The following is an 18,069-nucleotide window of genomic DNA, read 5'->3' on the forward strand; positions in this document are numbered from 1 at the left end:
CTAATTAAAAATACTTTATGATTGATTCACTGCATAAAAGGGAGCATGGATTTCAAGTTACTTTTCAATTTTCTAAACCTAGTCACACCAAAGAACTGCAGGATCTAGAGGCTTTTTTGGGACATATGCGGAAGGTGCTAAGCACCCTTTGGGGAAATGTTACCACTAGGACAGACCTGATGAATCCACACTGGAATAATTCTTGCTGTTGATAAGCCAAACCTATAGTATGGGGAGAATCCTTTCACTAGTGGATACAATGTCACAGATTGGGTCATTGATTACGTTTTCAATAAGATGTTACTTAACGTGTCACACCTAAGACTGGGAAATTTCACAAGTTAACACACTACATAGAAGTGACACATAGCAGACTAGAAACTTGGCAGCCTTGTGTGCGTAAATGCATTTTTGTATTTTGGTCCTTGCACGCTTATCCGTTGTTATCTTAAAATCTATTTTGTGAGGAACCACATAATTAAATACATTTTCACTTAATGTTTTTTTTTCCTTTAATAGGATCTTTAACAAGATGGCAGCACCATCAGGCCACGGAGTGTTTGTGGTGACACAGTTCATCCCCACTGCGAGTTCCAGTCCAGTCACCAGGAGTCACTGACATGCCAAACGCCATGCTTCCTGCAGAAGTTCACTAAAGGAGAACCAAAGGCTTTGGGAGTAATTTATTTATTACAGCCATGGCTTATTCATGCTTAGCAGTAAATGCCAGCTAATTTACAAGGCAAATAACGCACTTCATATTACTGTTTTAGACATGCTGTTGAAACTTTCCCTTAGAAAACACACATTCCCCTGTCTTGAAATTTTTCCTCCTCTGGGCATGATAATGTCTTAGCATATGTTGTCTTTCTCTCCCCTCTTCCAAAGAACAGACATTGAAGCACTAGCTTTAGTCACTCTAAGGTCTGTATCACCACGTGAGTGAGCACTGCAAGTACTATTCGTGTCACAGTTTTAGGGTGACTCTTGTCTTAAGTAGCTGGAGCAGTGGTGTTTTAGCACTCGTACAGTGGTAAATGGTTGCTTGTCACTTGAACTTTAAAGGAATGTGCTGCATTTAACTACAACTAAAGCAGCATTTATTGACATACCTAAAATTTATAACAGAACATAAAATAATACCATGCTCAAAGCAAAATAACAACACAATTAAGACATAATAGGGCAAAACACAACAGGATAGTTAAAACATAAACATGATCACACTACAGTATTACAACATATTGCAACAATGTAGCAAAACCACACAGAAAACAGGAAAACTTATAACAAGCATAATAAATGCAACATAAAAAATATGGACATGCATTATTTTCCCACATTACCACCTCTAACAATCTGCTTTCATAATACAGAGGTAAATGGTGTTTGCAACAAGCTCTACCATACCTTACCACTAAGGACATCAAATAGCTCCTTTCAACAATGTTTATGAATCAACCCCCTGTGTCCTGGTGTACAACTTGCACACCCTTTCCACTTTTTATCATATTGGAGATGTGATCGCGACAAATGGACCCCGTTTACCTGTAATGTACCCAAAGGTAACAACACTTAATATTGTTGCTCCCTGAACATTTCCTGGTATTTCCAAAGCTGTCACCACTTCACTCTTTGTAGACTTGAGGTGGTAGTATAGGATCACCACATTGGCAGTGCCCTGTGCTGTGGCTTCCAGGACACTCCCTAACTCTTGAACTGATTCTCACTGTTTCGTTATTACACATACACATTTTCACACTTACATGATGCCACTCCAGAGTACCATGTTATTTACACAGGTGACGTGCTCCGATACTTTGGTCTAGGCATAGTGGCAAATCAGAATCATCTAGGCTAAACATGTACAACTCTGTAATGTGATGTATGAACATGCACCAACTCAAATATATAGTGAAGGATGACAATGACAACAGACAAGGAGAACCGATGGAAGTAAAGAGAAAGAGATTAATTGTGTATGAAGAGAAAATAAAACAAAGGAAAATAAAGCACATTTAGCAGAGATGCCAGGGATTATGAACTTGGAAGAATCCTGACCTTTGACAAAATGTTTGATGCACCCAGAAGAGAGATCCACAATACAAAACATCTAACATCATTGGAACAAAAAGATACCTCAGAGTTAGAAGCAAGTGCGGTTGCAGAACAATCAGTACTCTAATCGGGTGCAGCAGCATTAAATCCAGAGCAAGGCCATTTTTACGAGTAATATTGGCTAATCAGGCAAACATGGCAACGGACACCAAGACCTAAAGGAATCAGGAAAACAAGATGACCCAACATAACCATTGGAAGCAGTACCCCCAAAGAGTAACACAAAGTAAAAGGTGGGGGGGGGGAGGAAATAGGCCCATATAATTTAACTGTTATGAATCTGGCACAACAATCGTTTACCAACACTGAGAAATCAGTTCTAAGATTAGGACTAGATTTCTGTCCAACTTAGATATCTTCAAGTTCATATGGAAGTTCAAATTACACAAGATTTTAAATTAAATGGAGATGACTGGAAAGGAAGAAACCCAATGGACAATAAGGACATTGATATACTAATGGGAACAGATTTAGAAACCTTGTTTACATTAGAAAATCTTGCAAATGAGCTAAAATGGCAACTTGAGGAAGGACAGATAAAGTCTGAAACATTAGAATGCTTGGGAATCCATCAAACATGTGAGCACGGTGATTTTAAAACCAAATCAATGTTCATGCCCCAACTCCCAACAGATGCAATTGATATCTTTCATGATCTTGTGAACAAAGATATAAAGGCACTGAGATTGAAACAACCGAAAAAAAGACAATTCAACATCAAACAAAAACAATGGGGAGCCTGGGAGGGTCTAAGGAAAGATGATCAAATTGTCATCAGACCTTCAAATGAGGGGGCAATATTGTCCTTCTTACTAAAAACCTTTACTGTAAAGAAGCTTTATGACAACTTAATGATTGTTCCTGTTATCTCCCAAACTCAAGAGAAGAATATCTGCAAAGTATCATTGACTTTCACTATATGTTTCAATAATGGTAAAATAAAGGAATGTTGGATATTGAGGAATATCAATATTTGAACTGTCCACACCTACAGACTCCAGTATGCTATCCTCTGCCTAAGATTCACAAAATTGCCATAAGTTCCCTGGGACGGCCAATAATTTCCACAAAATTCAGTTTGTCAGAGCATACTTCAATATACATTGATAACTTTCTCTTTCCATTTGTGGTAGCTCTATCCTTGTATACTCAAGACACAAAAGACTTTCTGGGACATATTTAAAACATTGTCTGGGAACATGGTTTTTCCATGATCACCATGAACATAACTAGTTTATACGCAAGTATAGGCCATAAGAATGGTCTTTTGCCCATTGAATATTTTTTACGTAGCAGATTCATGAACCTTCATGAGCACATCAGAATGGTCTTGGATTTTGTGAAATTTTGCCGGACAAATAATATCTTTAGATTCTCAGGTCAACATTACAGACAAATACATGGGACTTCTATGGGTACCTGATTCACCCCTAGCTATGTGAACTTGTTCGTAGGCTGGTAGGAGAAGCAGGTTGCCTGGTCTGAGGAGAATGATCCATGAGTAGAAGTTATAGTCTTTATAAAGATGACTTCTTCATTATTTAGAGAGGGTCCAGAGAATCAGCATTATAATATATAACAATTTTTAACACCAACAATGTAAACCTGAGTTTTACAAGTGAGATCAGTGCCGAATCTCTTACTTTTCTGGATTTAAAGGTATTTGTGGCAGTGGAGAGAATTTTGCACATCTCAGAAAGCCAACCGCAGGGAACTCCTTGCTACATGCTAAGAGTAACCATCCAAGGAAGTTGAAATGGAGCATCCCCTATGGCGAATTGCTCTGCACTATACAGAACAGTATCAGAGAGAGGCAATTCAAGACTGTTGCTAAAAATGTAATTGACAGGTTTAAGTATCCTATTAATGTCTTAAAATGAGCTGAAGAAAGGGTACTCAAAAATAAAAAGACAAGAGTTGTTGATAGACATACCAAAGGCAGAGGATAACATCAAATTCAGATTAATCACTGACATTTCCACTGATGTACTGGATATCAACAGGCTAATTCATAAGAACTGGCATATCCTACAGGCGGACACAATTTTAGGGTCAGACCTGCCGCATATGCCCATTTCCAAGGAAGTACATTGGGAGTTCTATACATGCTACAAATAAATGCATGTTAGAACACATGCGCGCAATCTCCAACAGGGATCCCTCCTATCCCGTAGCAAGACATTTTGCAGACTATCACAAAAATGACAGGACCCAGTTAAAGTTTTTTGTCTAGATCATATAACCAATAGAGAAAGAGGGGGTAGGGTCATGATGTTAAGCAGATTGGAATCTCGTTATAGCTTGAAGCCCCTTAGGACTCAATAGTGATAAGGTACTAGCCTCACATTTAGGAGACTGAACAATGTAGGTTGTAATATGTAATCTTGGGCTCTCCAAGCACCCTTTCAGCTGGCAAGGGACTCTAATGACTAGGGCAGGACTGTCCTTTTTATACGTCTAATTTTTTACAATTGATAATCTCCCCATTCCCTTTGGGGAATTTCTTTAATTTTATTTCTTTCATTTATTTAGTTTTTATTTGATATGATTGAAATATCAGGTATATGACGAATACGTCTCGCAAATGTAACTCAACAGACCCTGTCACGTGGACCATGGGGACATTGACGTTCTCTCCAAGTTGGTGTGAGCAGTCCACATATTACATGCTGCTTTGCACATGTTACTACATGTTATTTATTTTTGCAAATGCTTCGCTCATCACTTTCACATGAGAACCTACGGTTCTGTTCGCTCTCTGCCGCTTCCTGGGATTTGGTCTGCACATTGTGAGCAAGGTCGATGAACAATTCCTTTTGTTATTCCGTTCTGGTCAGGCCCTAGCACCTAGACAAAACATACCAATGCAGCTGCTGTTTGGGAAATAGTACTATGGATTTATTGGAATACATGCATGGGTGGGACACACACTTGGAGTGGGACCTTTCCAGGGAGAAGAGCGAGACAGCACCTATGATGTAGAACTACCATCTGTAGTCTCAGGTATGGGGTCTGCAGACAACACCCAGAGATCTTCTGATTTATAATATTCCTGCTTCTTTGCAAGGGGAGGGAGGTGAGACACCTTTTCATCATGACTTCTCCTTTTATGATATATGGACTTGTTGCTATGCTGACCATATTAGAGTTATGCATTTTTCTGCTTATTGTGGCACGTATACTGCATCTTAGAGCACGTTAGTTAAAATAAATATTTAAAAATTGTTTGTGTCTCTGTCAGATCTTATTGTGGACCAGTGCAAAGGTGTGAGCGAAAGAGTGTGTCTTGCTACCGCGATCCCTGAGAGATTCAGGAGTATTGTGTTCTGAGGTGTCTAATCATGGGGTCCCCAATGCAGGGGCTACATTTATTTTTGTGGTTGAAGCGGATCCAGCGTACTGCTTTGAACTGTTTTATTCTTGGGTTACATTTCCCACGGTGGATGGTAATGACAATTTGTTTCATAAATATTTGGGCGCTGCTCCCCCAGCAGCGTATCGTCCTTATGCCTTAATCGAAGTTCAGTTGACACTACCGGGTAGCATACTATTTGGTTTAATGGCGCCCTTCCTCACCCTGTTTCTTTTGTTCGAATGGGCCCTTTATCTATTGATGGGGCCACATGGCCTGTTTTGGCAAGTTTTACACCACATCCTAATTATCTCAATTTTACTATTGTAGAGCTACGTATGCTATATACGCAGTTAGTGCATCTTCATAGATGAGTCATTCAATTCATGTCTCGTGCGCTTCAGGCTGCCCTGGTGTGAGCGGCTCCTCAGGCCCCTGGTCATCCCAGTGGGCTTGTGATTAGCCCCATCATGATCAACTCCGTGATGGGCAAACGTCCTCAGAATCGTGAGGACTTACCTTTTTGGATAGCACAAAAAATGGAGCAACTTGAAGCAGTATTTCCTCATACTTCCCCTGTTGAAAAACACAGGATCCTAACGATGAGTTTTCCAAGTGGTCTTATTCCTCCATTAGCTGACTGCACTACTTGGGGGAAGGTGTTTGCTTCAGTGTATACACTGTGCTTTGGCACCCCCTCCATGAGCGTTCTGCCGGGCATTCTGAAAAAGGTACAGGATGAACATGGGGCTGGTCCAGCCCTGAATCTGGGGATGAAATTAGTGGGAATGTTCCCTATTGTCTCCGATATGATTCTGGCCAACAACAAAGTTGAAGCAGTTTGCTTGCAAGTCCGCCAACGCCTATCGGCAGTGGCAGACGTTGATTGCGAACAACAGTTGCTGATTATTAGTGCGGATGTTTACACACCCTTGGGTCGCAATAGTTTGGGGAATCAACCATATTCACAGGTGTAGGTTAAACCCCCTCCTGGCAAGGAGGTTGTCCAGTCTTTTCTAAAAAGACGTGGAACAAAAATGAGCGACAACACCAACAGAAGCCCGGTTCTCATGCAGGTTCGCCTCCACCTGATGCTTCTGAATGTAGATATGATTTACCTGACCATTCTAAATTGAAAACACCTGACGGGTTCCAGGTTCTATATCCTCGTTCTCCTTGTTCCTTGCAAGAATCATCAGATCAACAATTTGGCGGAGGAGGGTGACATGATCGCAGACAAGGCGAGTCTACACAGCCAAGACGTGACCCGCAGCGCCCGTTTGGCACAAAAGCCAAGCAAGAGGAACAACGTCCATTTCATGGCAATTTTCAAAAGAAGAAAGTTGCTGCTTTAACTGCGAAGTATGCCTCAGATGGTGAGAACCCTCCTCCTGGACAGGAGTTGGGCGGTAACTCTCCTTGACAGCGCAGCGGAGGTTACCATAGTGCGACAGACACTCCACTAGCGTCTGGAGGCGATAGCAACAAACACATTTATTACCGTTGGAACTGTGGACACTTGAGTTGCTCTCCCAGATAGGCTTTTTGATGTTAGCCTCCAAATTGAAGGTGATATGAAATGTACTGTGAAAGCAGTCTTTTGAGACAATCTTACCTCTTCTTATGATATCCTGTTGGCAGAGGTTGATTGGCCTCCCCCGTTTATTCTGGCTTGGCCTAGGGTGGAGGAAGTTATTCTCCCTAGTTTTTTGCAATATGTGTCTGACGACGCTAAAAATGTCTTTGCTGCGGAATGGCACTAGCCCTAGCTCCTAAAGTGTATTGCAATCAGGCAGGTTGGGACAGGGATTCCCCCGTACAAGTTATTCCTTTGCGTTCTTCATCACATCCCCAACCACAATATCCTATTAAACGGGACGCTAAAGCATCTGTAAGTGACATTTTGACACAATTAGAATATCAGGGTGTTCTTGAACCCTGAGTTTCATCAATAAATAATACTCTTTTTCCGATATTGAAACCGGATGGTTCAAATCCTATTCTATTCGATTATAGACATTTGAACAGTCATGTTCGTACCTTTGCGGTTCAGCACACACATAGCTCTGTGTTAGTTAATAACATTGTACTTGGAAAGTTCAAAACTACTTTATATATCTCAAATGTTTTTTACAGTCATTCCTTGGATCCTGACAGTCATGGCTTGACTGCGTTCAGTGCACTAGGCAATCAACGACAATATACATGTTTGCCTATGGGATATAAGAGTAGCCCAGGTGTTTTTGCCGCACGCATTGTGTCATTTTGACATGAAATAGACCCTGATTCTTTTTCGTACGTCGATGACATTTATCTGGCGGATGATGAAATTGATCCTCATCTACTGCGTGTTAGCCGCATCATCACACACTTTGCATATTGCCTTTTTGGCAGTACTTTTCCTTGGTTGTGAGCTTAATAATGAAGGTAGGGGAGGTTGGCCCCCGTTTCTTGGAGAAATGTGCTCAATTGCGTCCTCTGTCCACCCTTAAAAAATTACAGTATTTGCTGTTTTTTTTTAGTTTTGGCAGAACCTATATTCCTGATTATGACAGAGTATCAAACCCTTGTATGCTTTAATACATCCTTCATTTTCTTCTTCCAGTTGGCTTCTGGAACACACCTCAACTCTTCTGTCTTTACAAGCTGATTTGCTTGGGACTCAGTTCTTATTAACGAGAGATAATTTGACTAATTTGGTCATAAGGGTTGTACCAGGGACTTTGGGATTTACTTACGTCACTTTCAATGAAGATGACAAAGTTCCCATTGCTAATAAATCTCATTTATTAACTTCAGCTAAAATGCGTTTTTCTTCGACTGAAGAGATTTTGACGGCTGTTCAAATGGCGATACTTAAAGAATGTTCTCTGGCTCAGGGTAAATCCATTTTCTTTGTCTCTCCAGTGCCTACTTTGGAAGCAGTTATGAAGGCTAGTATTGCTAACTCTAAAGCCTTGCACCCACGGTGGAATCAGTGGGCTAGTTCATTGACATCAGCTGATGTCAACTTTATTTTTTACCCTTCTTTGCAGACGCAGGAGTTTCTCCAGTATGAACATATTCATCCTCCTCCTTTGTCACTACTTCCTCTTGACCAGTACAAATCTATTATATACACTGATGGGTCTGCTCAGCCAGCCATTGGTTCTAAGCGTGCTTATTCTGCGGCCTGCGCAATTGTGGCAGGCACTATCGTAGATAGTGATTTTAAATCCTTCCTTGTGCACACGCAATCCCTAGGGGATTGTGCGGCACAATTAGCCGAATAGCGGGCTCTCCTGTTGGCCCTGGAGTTTGCTGATCCTGAAGTCCCTACACGTGTAGTGTGCGACTCTTTTAACTGTGTACAATCATTTAATGACTACTTGTCCTTTTGGACACAGAATGATTTCCATGATTCTAAAGGCAGCGCAATCAAGCATAAAACGCTTTGGATCCGAGTGGCTGCTCTTAAAGAGCATTTGCATTTAGGTCGTCAGCATGTGGGAGCCCATGCTGTTGGAAATTCACTGGCTGATGAGGCAGCCAAATCTGCAGTAGCCACATGTTCTGTAGCAGCAGTTACTAGGTCTATGACTAAAATTGATGATAACATTTTGGCGGCTATTGCAGCTGCAAGGGAAGAGACACAGCCTCCTTAAGGACTCCCTTCTCACTACACTTATCATTTAACGCCTGATAAAATTCCATTTTTGACTATCCCATCTATTGGTGATCGGCTGATCCACAACGAGGACCGCAGACTCTCTTTGATCGTGGCTGCGCATGAGGGCGTAGCTTCTGCTCATGCTGGAGTGACAGCGACTATTTCGCTTTTACAACAGCAATTTTGATGGTGTGGCTTAGTGCAGCATAAACCCAAATTTGTTCTTTTCTGTGATATCTGTCAACAGGTCAAACTTTCTATGGTTTCAAGGCCACCATCGACTCAACTATACATTTCTAACCAACCATTTGGTTGTGTCTGTCTTGATCACTGTGGTCCTTTGACATTAGATAATGCTTTTAAATACATTTTGGTTTCAGTGGATTCATGCACTAGATCCTTTGGGTTTGGCCTCAACGCTGTGCTGATGCTCGAACTGTTATAAAAGATTTGCGTGTCTTTGTACGGACATTTGCCTGTGGCACCTTCCATTCTGACCAAGGTCCGGTATTTGCCTCTAAGGCTTCCCAAGATTTGATGAAGTCTTTGGGGCTGCAGGTGCAATTCTCATCTCCATATCGGCCTGAGGACAATTCTGTCGTGGAGCTGATGAACCGCAACTTAAAGCAGTCTTTGACGGCTAGGGTTTTAGGTACTGGCAGGGGTTGGCTGACTCATCTATATGAGATCCAACAGGCACTTAATAATCTCCCTAGAAGATCTCTGGGCGGGCGGACCCCATATAAAATGCTCTTTGACATAAAAATGTTTGTGCCAGACCTTGATGGTCTAGACGTTGTGGCGGCTGCCGCAACGTTTGACGTAGATAGCCATTGTGTTATGTTACAGGATCTACAAAAGTCTCAAGACACGCAGTCTACGGCTCAATTACCCTCATCCGCAGATGCAGCAGTGCTGATTCTTGTGTCTGGCTGGCTTCCTAAAGTTGGAGATCTGGTCCGAGAGAAGGTGGAGAACAATAAGGAGTTTAGTCCATCATATCGTGCACCGGTCCCAGCCCTCGGTTTAAAAGGCACCCATACTGTAATTTTGCCGCCTCTACCTGATCACAAGGAGAATCTATTTATTTCCATTGACATGTCAAGTTACACCATATTGCCTATACTAAATAGTATGCCTATAAGCATTCCGCGTCAGGACGTTTCACTTCATTCATTGAGTTCTGTTTCTTCAAATTCTTCCCTACAAATGGAGACTGAGATGGAATCGTCAGTGGATTTGTTGCCTACTTTGCCTTCAATGTCTTTAACTTTGGAAAACGAGTATGCTTCACCCACTATGGAAGTTTCAATTCAGATTGCTGAAGTGTCTTCCGCCAAAGCACAGCCTCCATTGTTTCAACTCGGTTCCAGTGGTTACTATATGGACCGTGATTTTTTTTTTCAGAGTTCCTTTTCATTGTCCTCTTCTGCAACAGTCCTGCCTACACGGATCTGTGTGTTACTCTCCTGGTTGAAGAGAACTTATCTCATCGCCCCTTGGACTTACATCTGGATTCTGTTAGTGTTGGTGTTCCTCTTCATGTGGATTGGTATTGTGACCGTCTTTTTCCTGCTGATTAATGGCCATTATGTACCCGAACGCTCTGCTGTGGTCTTGGTTAACGGAGTTCTGGCCCCTTACACCTCATCTCAGAAAATGAAAAGAGATGAAACTCTAGTTAATATTTCAGCAGTCCCAATTGTTGATGGTATCCTTTGGGATAAGATACCTTTCGATGTCTATGGTCCAACCGAAATTTTACAAATTCTATTTCGAATTTCTTTAGGTGATTTTATCAAGCCAGGAATATACACTCCAATGATTTGGATGTAAACGCTGTTTATTCACTGTTTTCAGGTTTGAAATATTATACTGCTTTTGATACTGAAGATCTGTATTTAAATTCTGCAAATTACGATGATTTATTCTGTTTCCAACATTATGGCCATCATTTTTTGCATAAAACTAATACTCTGAGACCATATGTTAATTATACACAATGGGAGCATTGTCCGACACCATTACCTGAGAGCTCCATGACTCGTAAATTTGTATATTTCGCTGGATACAATTTGTCTGACCCAGTTTCTTATTTTTATACTTTGAATACTCCTCACCGCTCCAAATTCATACTCACCCATACTAAATTGGTCTATTCCTCATCCTTCGTGGCCGATTTGGCCATGAAGGGTTATGATTACTGGAAGGATACAATAGATTTGAAATCTATTTGGGGTACGAAAGATTGGCAACTACGGGGTACTGAATCATTGCATCAAGCATGTTTAACACCGTCCCAACTAATATTTTTTAACCAAACGGCCCAACAGACCACGTGCTTTGGTTTGGCCTCTGCTGATAATTTCAATTCTCCTTCCATTCCCGCGTTAGCTACCTATGAACATTGGCAGTCGCATACCAATTATACGCTTGAAGAGCTGGATGTTTTATTTCAGAATGGGACACTTAACTCCTCTGCTGTTGATCCTTTGGGTTGGTCATTGTGGCCCACGGGTGCTGATGCTTGCCAGCTATGATTTGCAAATATATCTAAAGGTTTTACACAGACTCAAACTGATCCCCATTTCCCATCTTCCCATATGGTTACCACTTACTCTGTGGGTAAACTGTGTAAACAATAGCTGGAATATTCCACACTGTCAGCTGTGAAGCAACATCTTTCCCTTTTATCTGGCTCAGTTGATTTGCCTTACTTTCTTTTAGGTCCACGTTGCCCTCGACAGAAACGTTTTTTATATGCAGCTTATAATGAATTTTGGAAACTGTCCCAAATGGAAGCTGCTGTACGGTTACGTCAAATTGACCAGGATAATTTAGAAAATGTTCTTGCTGTAGTCCACAACACTCTGTTTTCTCGTATTTATACTTTGGATAATATTGTTTTGTCAGTCATTGACATTGTTCAGAATTAAGTGTCTGTATTGTATCATGGTCAAAATCAGCTGCGGTCAGTTATGCAATTTAGTTGGACTTTACAGATGCCTAAAAGTGGGTAGGTTCGATGGGATTACCTGAATGTTTCTGCGATGTTTCTCCCATTTATTTTAACTGACAAACAGAAACGTATGTCAATGAAGGATGCCACATATGCAATGTTGCACATAGAGGAACTGAAACAATTACCATTTTCCGTAGCGGAAACTAATTCAGCTGTTTGGTTAATACATAGGGTTATTTCGTTGCCAATCTCGCTGTTCCAGTTTTTTTTTAACAACAAATTTTATTCGGTTATTCCATTGAAATCTGGGCAGCAGCCCTACAAAGACCTGTAGGAAATGAGATACAGCAGGAGTACCAACATTTTTGAACAATTGCAAGACCTGCAAAACATGCAGGTTACATAACTTAAACAAAAATGCAGACTGTACTAGGTTTCGGTAATCGCACATATGATACATTATTAGAGTGGCAGGTTATCATACGATATGGAATGGTCAGATCGATGAATGTATGGGTAGGTGATGTCTCCTAACAGGGGTCCGCGGATGGTAGGGGAGGAAGATCTATCCCACGATACGTGGCCCATCAGGTCCAGATTTTTCTATGTTTTTGGGGGCAGCCCCGAGCTAGAAACACAGCAACCTCAGCCCCCATACATCTGTCAAGTTCAGTTTTCTATTTACCTATAGTTGGGGGAGAGGTCCCTTTCTACATCTGGGCGACATCACGCTTGGCGATAGTAAGGGCTAAAACCAATCGTTGTGGCTTGTATTTGTTTGCCCCAATGTCATCCGTACTGTGCAGGAGGAAAACTCGTGGGTCAAGTAGAAGTTCCCATGATAGTACCTTGCTGAAGCATGACAACACTTTACAGCAAAAGGGCTGCAATGCCGTGCAGCTCTAAATGCTGTGTTAAAATGTCCTATAATCCCTCCCACATCGTAAGCGTGTAGGGGACTGGATAGCACCCATCTGCCAGAGTCAAACCCGTGTGTAGTATGCGCGGTGTAGATACTTGAACTGTATAAGGCGGTATCGCATGGACACTGCAGCACCTCGGTGGCTGGCAATCGCTTCGCCCCAGTCTTCGTCTGTCAAGTAAGGAATGTCAGCTAGCCATACTCACTGCGTCGTGTCTAGCGTCGTCTGCGTATGTGTCGTCAATGTCTGGTATATTTGTCTTATCTTGTGTAAGCCCAGATCTTCCATCAGTAGTCGGCCCTCTAGAGGGTGAAACTCCGGTCTTGTGTAGTTGATACTCTGCCTGTAATTGCTGAAAGGATTTCAGTGTAGTACCCCACATCACATCACTCAGGGTCGATATTCCCACCAGGTCCCAACCGCGGAATCCTGGAGTTGTTTGGGTCAGTGTCCCGCACCACCCCCTCTGTCAGACCATGTTTCGCCATAACTGTATCACTACTCTACTCGCAGGGGGCAGAAAATCAAGGCATGTGGTGCTATAGAGGAGCTGGAGGAGAGGGGTCCCTTCCATTGCCGCATGCTCAATCGCAAAAGCCGGGTCGGTTGTGGAGTTATACCAACATTCATTTGTTTTTAATATGTGAGAAGCTACATTTTAGGAATATGTGTCCGCTGCTGTGATACCCCCACAATTCGTAGACTACACGCAGGTGCAGAATGCGACCCTGATAGCCCCACCGTTCCCGAGAAATTTATTTTGTATGGCATTCACTTGCACGAACCAGGATCATGGGATTTTATAGGGGAAATTTAGTAGGCTATATAGAATTCGGGACAGAGACACCATCTTAAAGATAGCCGATCATCCATAAAGTGCCAATGGAAGGGAGGACCAGATTGTCGTTTCCCCATTTAGACTTGTGATCAAAGGACTGATATTATGGGCCCATGAGATCTTGGGGCATGGCTATATAAAGATGCCCAGATAATTTAAACAGTCCGTCGCGTGTGACAGTTGTGATTCCCAGGTACCTCGTCCCTGATGACCTCATACTGGGAAAAGCACGGATTTCACAGGGTTGGTATGCACACCAGCAGTTTCCCCAATCACTCTATCTAAGGATTTGCAATATGCGGGGCCCCGAGAGCCACGGGTCCATCATAAAGAACAGGACATCCGCCGCTTATAAAGCGATGCAGTCCAATCTCGACTGGGAACAGTGAAATCCGCGGAGCACTGGATCGCTCCAAATCCCACACCGTCAAGGACTCCACCGCTAAGGGGAATAACAGTGGGGACAGGGGGCAGTCCTGTCTAGTGCCCCTGTAAACGGGGAATCGGTCTGAGCGATGTCCGCAGTGGCGTCACTAGGGAGGTGCAGGGGGTGCGGGGGGTGCGGACCGCACCGGGTGACACCCTCACATGGGGTGACACCAAAATGCTAAATAATGGGACCCCCGCCCTGCCCGCGGACCAGCCTGCATGGGGGAGCCCGGAGCCCAGGCAATGACAGCACACCACGGCTGTGCAGTACAGAGAGTGAGTGAAGGTTACTAACAGTACAAGTGTAGAGTTTGCTGGGGAGACACGAGGGAAGAACCCGGCGGAGGCAGGGCAGAGGCGAGGGCACGAGAGGGAATAAAATAACGGAAAGGGGAGGAGATCTAAAAATGTGCAGAGGAGATTGGGCGGTGGAGGCAGAAACGGTTATTTAGCGGAAAGAGAAGATTGTTCTTTGTGTGAAGGTTTGTTTTTCACAATCCCTACAACTTCAGTGCTGAAACATCGATGGCAGCACCAACACTGAAAATAATTCCAGCACCATTGGGTTTTGGTTCTGTTCCACAAATCGACAGTTCACTACTTGCACGAGTGACGTGTGTCGCATTCGCACGAGGCCGGAGCGACCAAAGGTAGAAACAAAAGAAAGCTAGGCGCTCGAGGCAGTTCCCAGACCACAGTACCCAGTGGGCGTGGCTGTTACTGGAGGCTACACTTCCGCTGGTAACCTGCCATGGATCGGTCTGTCACCACTACAGAGCTCTGGGGCTAATGTACCAGACATAATTCCTATATTTCAATATTAAATCTTTTCCCTTTGTCAGAGATTTTAACGGAAATACATATTTAAAAAAGATTACAAACTAATTTCTGGCCGAATGGCTCAGTGAGTTGAATGTACGGCAGTAAGATGCGGTGTTTTGTAGGTTATGGGTTAGAATCCCAAGGGCCAATTTTAGTCTTCCATGCTTCTGAGATCTGCAATTAAGTACATTACATTGTGCAATTCCAATGATTATAAAATGCAGCTATGCGTTATAAAAACAATGTACTATTTAGATTTAGTAGAACTGTGAAAAGATTGAGTAAATATTTGAGAGATTCGTCTGCTTTTGACTTGTCTCAGGGCCATGACTCAGCCACGAGTGCCTCTAAACCTGCCAACCTTAGAGCCCGAAGCTGGACCAATTACTGTCTCCCTGTGTCATCTTTGATGTTAAGGCTCGGTCATTCAAAACCCCTCGCTGGCGTTTCTCTGCTCTCATTTTTTTGTATCAAATTAGCGACATATGGAAACGGACCCTTCTGTCATCTGCTATTCCTCCTCAGACTCGGCTGATCAATGCTACTGACTCGATCAGTGACAGCGGCGTCGTCACTAGGGTTGGTGTCACCCAGTGCAGTGGCGTCACTAGGGGGATGCGGACCGCACGGGTGACACCATGAGTTACCGCACTGGGTGACACCAACCCTAGTGACACCGCTGGATGTCCGGCTATATGAACCGACGCCCTTAAGTTAGTGTAAAGCAAGTGAACATAGGCTATGAAACAGGGACCAAAATTAACCGCCTCCAATAATTGAAAGAGGTAGACCCATCGGCCAATAATATAACTGCCGGGTGTCCTAACGCCGGGGCTGCCGCTATGGCATTATGTACTCTCAGAATGTTATGGCGAGTTGCTTGTTGAGGCATAAAGCCCGATTGGTCTGGGTGGAATAAGTCGCGGATACACGTACATAGGCGATTAGCGAGGACTTTCCCAAGTAGCTTGGGCTCAAAGTTAATGAGAGAAATAGGACGGTAGGAGGAAGAGTTCTCTGGAGGGTGCCCTGGTTTGAGGAATAGGATCATTTCTGTGTGTCGCCAATCTTGGGGCATTATATTGTGTTATTAGACATCCTGCATAGCTGCCAACAAGTGGGGGCCCAGCAGGTGTATGTTCGGCCGTAGGAACTCCATAGGGAATCTATTGGGTCCAGGAACCTGCCCCGGGCGCAGAGCATGTAGGGCCCCAGTCAACTCGTCCACAGTGACAGGGGCCTCCAATTGATCACACATGTGGTCTGTGAGTTTACGAGGTGGGATATCAACCAGGAATTCTGCTATTAGGGCCTCTGAGATCTGTTCGCGATGCTCATAGAGGGAGGAGAAATGCCGTGCAAATTCCCTGGCCACACCCTCCGGCGATGTGCACAGGACCCCCTCAGCATCGCGGATAGTGGGAACTACAGCTGGGGATCCGTCCGCCTGGCAGAGCCTATGGAGCATTTTACTCGATATGTCTCCCATTGGTAAACTCGATGCTGCGATGCTTCCCAAATCTCCTTCGCCTCCCTCATTAGATGTTGTTGTATTGTTTGTTGCACTTGTAACAAATTGCGTCGTAGAGTAGTGCTGGGGTCTAGGTTAAGTTGCATAGCTAGGGCCATCTGGTGCGACTTGAGGTCAATTGCTTTTGTCGTGCATGCTTTTCTTCCGTGAAAGGGGGGTTTCCGAGAGCAGGTATGGAATTTAAGAGTGATTGGGGAATGGTCAGAGAGCCCCCAGGGAAGATGGGCAATCTGTGAGAAACTGTGGAGAAATATGCGAGGCACGAAAAAATTATCCAATGGGGATTGTGACCCGTGGACCGCAAACATATATGTGTAGCTAAGGTCTGTGGGGGTGATGCTCCCGCCAGACGTCCGCCCAGCCTAAGGTAGACACCAGTAACTGCAGTTTAGAGGGCCCCATCAGTGGTTGACGGTCCGTACTACGTTGTATGTCTGCTGGCCTCATGGTGTCATTCCAATCACCCCCATGTGGGTCAGACCCTCCAGCAATTCCCCCCAGACCCTGAGATCCTGTTGACAAAGGTCGCTCCTAGTGGAGGGGGTGCATGTACACAACCCATGGTAACAGGCTCACCGTACACTGTACCAGTGACGAATACAAATCTGCCCCGGGATCGATCCTGTGTGCTATGTGTTGGAACGGGACTCTGCGGTGTATAAGAATGGCTACTCCCCGTGAGCCCCTGGTGAATTCCGCGTGGTATATATGATGGCAACCAAACCAAGCCAAAAAAGGGACTTTAGTACCTAGGAGGTGAGTTTCTAGAAGGAGTAAGATATCAGCCCCTGACCTTTTGGCCTAACATAAGGCAGCGCTATGTTTGACTTAAAAAGACCCCGGACATTCCATGAAACCACAGTAAGGTCCCAAGGGGGGTTGTGTCAACCTGCAACCTGCACCATTATCCCGTATCTCCAAAGGCACTATATTAGTAAAATCGAAATCTAGCTGAAAGGTCTGCATTTAAAACAACAATAAAACTGAGTTCCCAACACATCCCTAACCCTTCACCTGACACTGCCATAACCAAGGAGTATCTGTCGCGGTGTAGGGCGCGCTAGGCCACTAACAGGGGAGACCCAGGACCCCACACCAACTGAACCCAACCCACCCACAAAACATTTAACAAGGGGGGATCAAAGTGTCTTGGGCCTGGTAGCCCCATGGCTGGGCATCCACGCCCTTTCAGAGGAAGCAAATAACAAGATAGTCTCAGTGAATGGCGATCCGCGGCGACATGTAGGTGGCCGCTAGTGGTGTGACCGGATAGATCAGGGGACACGCTCTGGACTGGTGGATTGTTTGTCCGAGCCGGATCGATGACGTCTCTTAGATTTAGTTCTGCGGTATCTGTTCCGTTGTGATCTGTGGGAGTAATCCAATTCTAGTGGCGGTGGTGAATGCAGCTTAAGGTGCGAATGTTTGTCTGTCCACGCAAAGAC

General features: G+C 43.8%; 1 pseudogene across 1 annotated transcript in view; it reads left to right on the plus strand.

Moving 5' to 3' along the window:
- The first annotated feature begins 519 nt into the window (after positions 1-519).
- LOC146839621 (membrane-spanning 4-domains subfamily A member 4A-like) overlaps positions 520-18,069 on the plus strand; it is a 154,505-nt pseudogene continuing 136,955 nt past the window's right edge. The window contains exon 1 of the transcript XR_014981113.1: positions 520-678. The product of XR_014981113.1 is annotated as a membrane-spanning 4-domains subfamily A member 4A-like (transcript). The remainder of the gene's footprint in view (positions 679-18,069) is intronic.

The sequence above is a fragment of the Triturus cristatus genome, chromosome 4_1 (genome assembly GCF_964204655.1).
Source record: "Triturus cristatus chromosome 4_1, aTriCri1.1, whole genome shotgun sequence".
NCBI classification, from domain to species: Eukaryota; Metazoa; Chordata; class Amphibia; order Caudata; family Salamandridae; genus Triturus; species Triturus cristatus.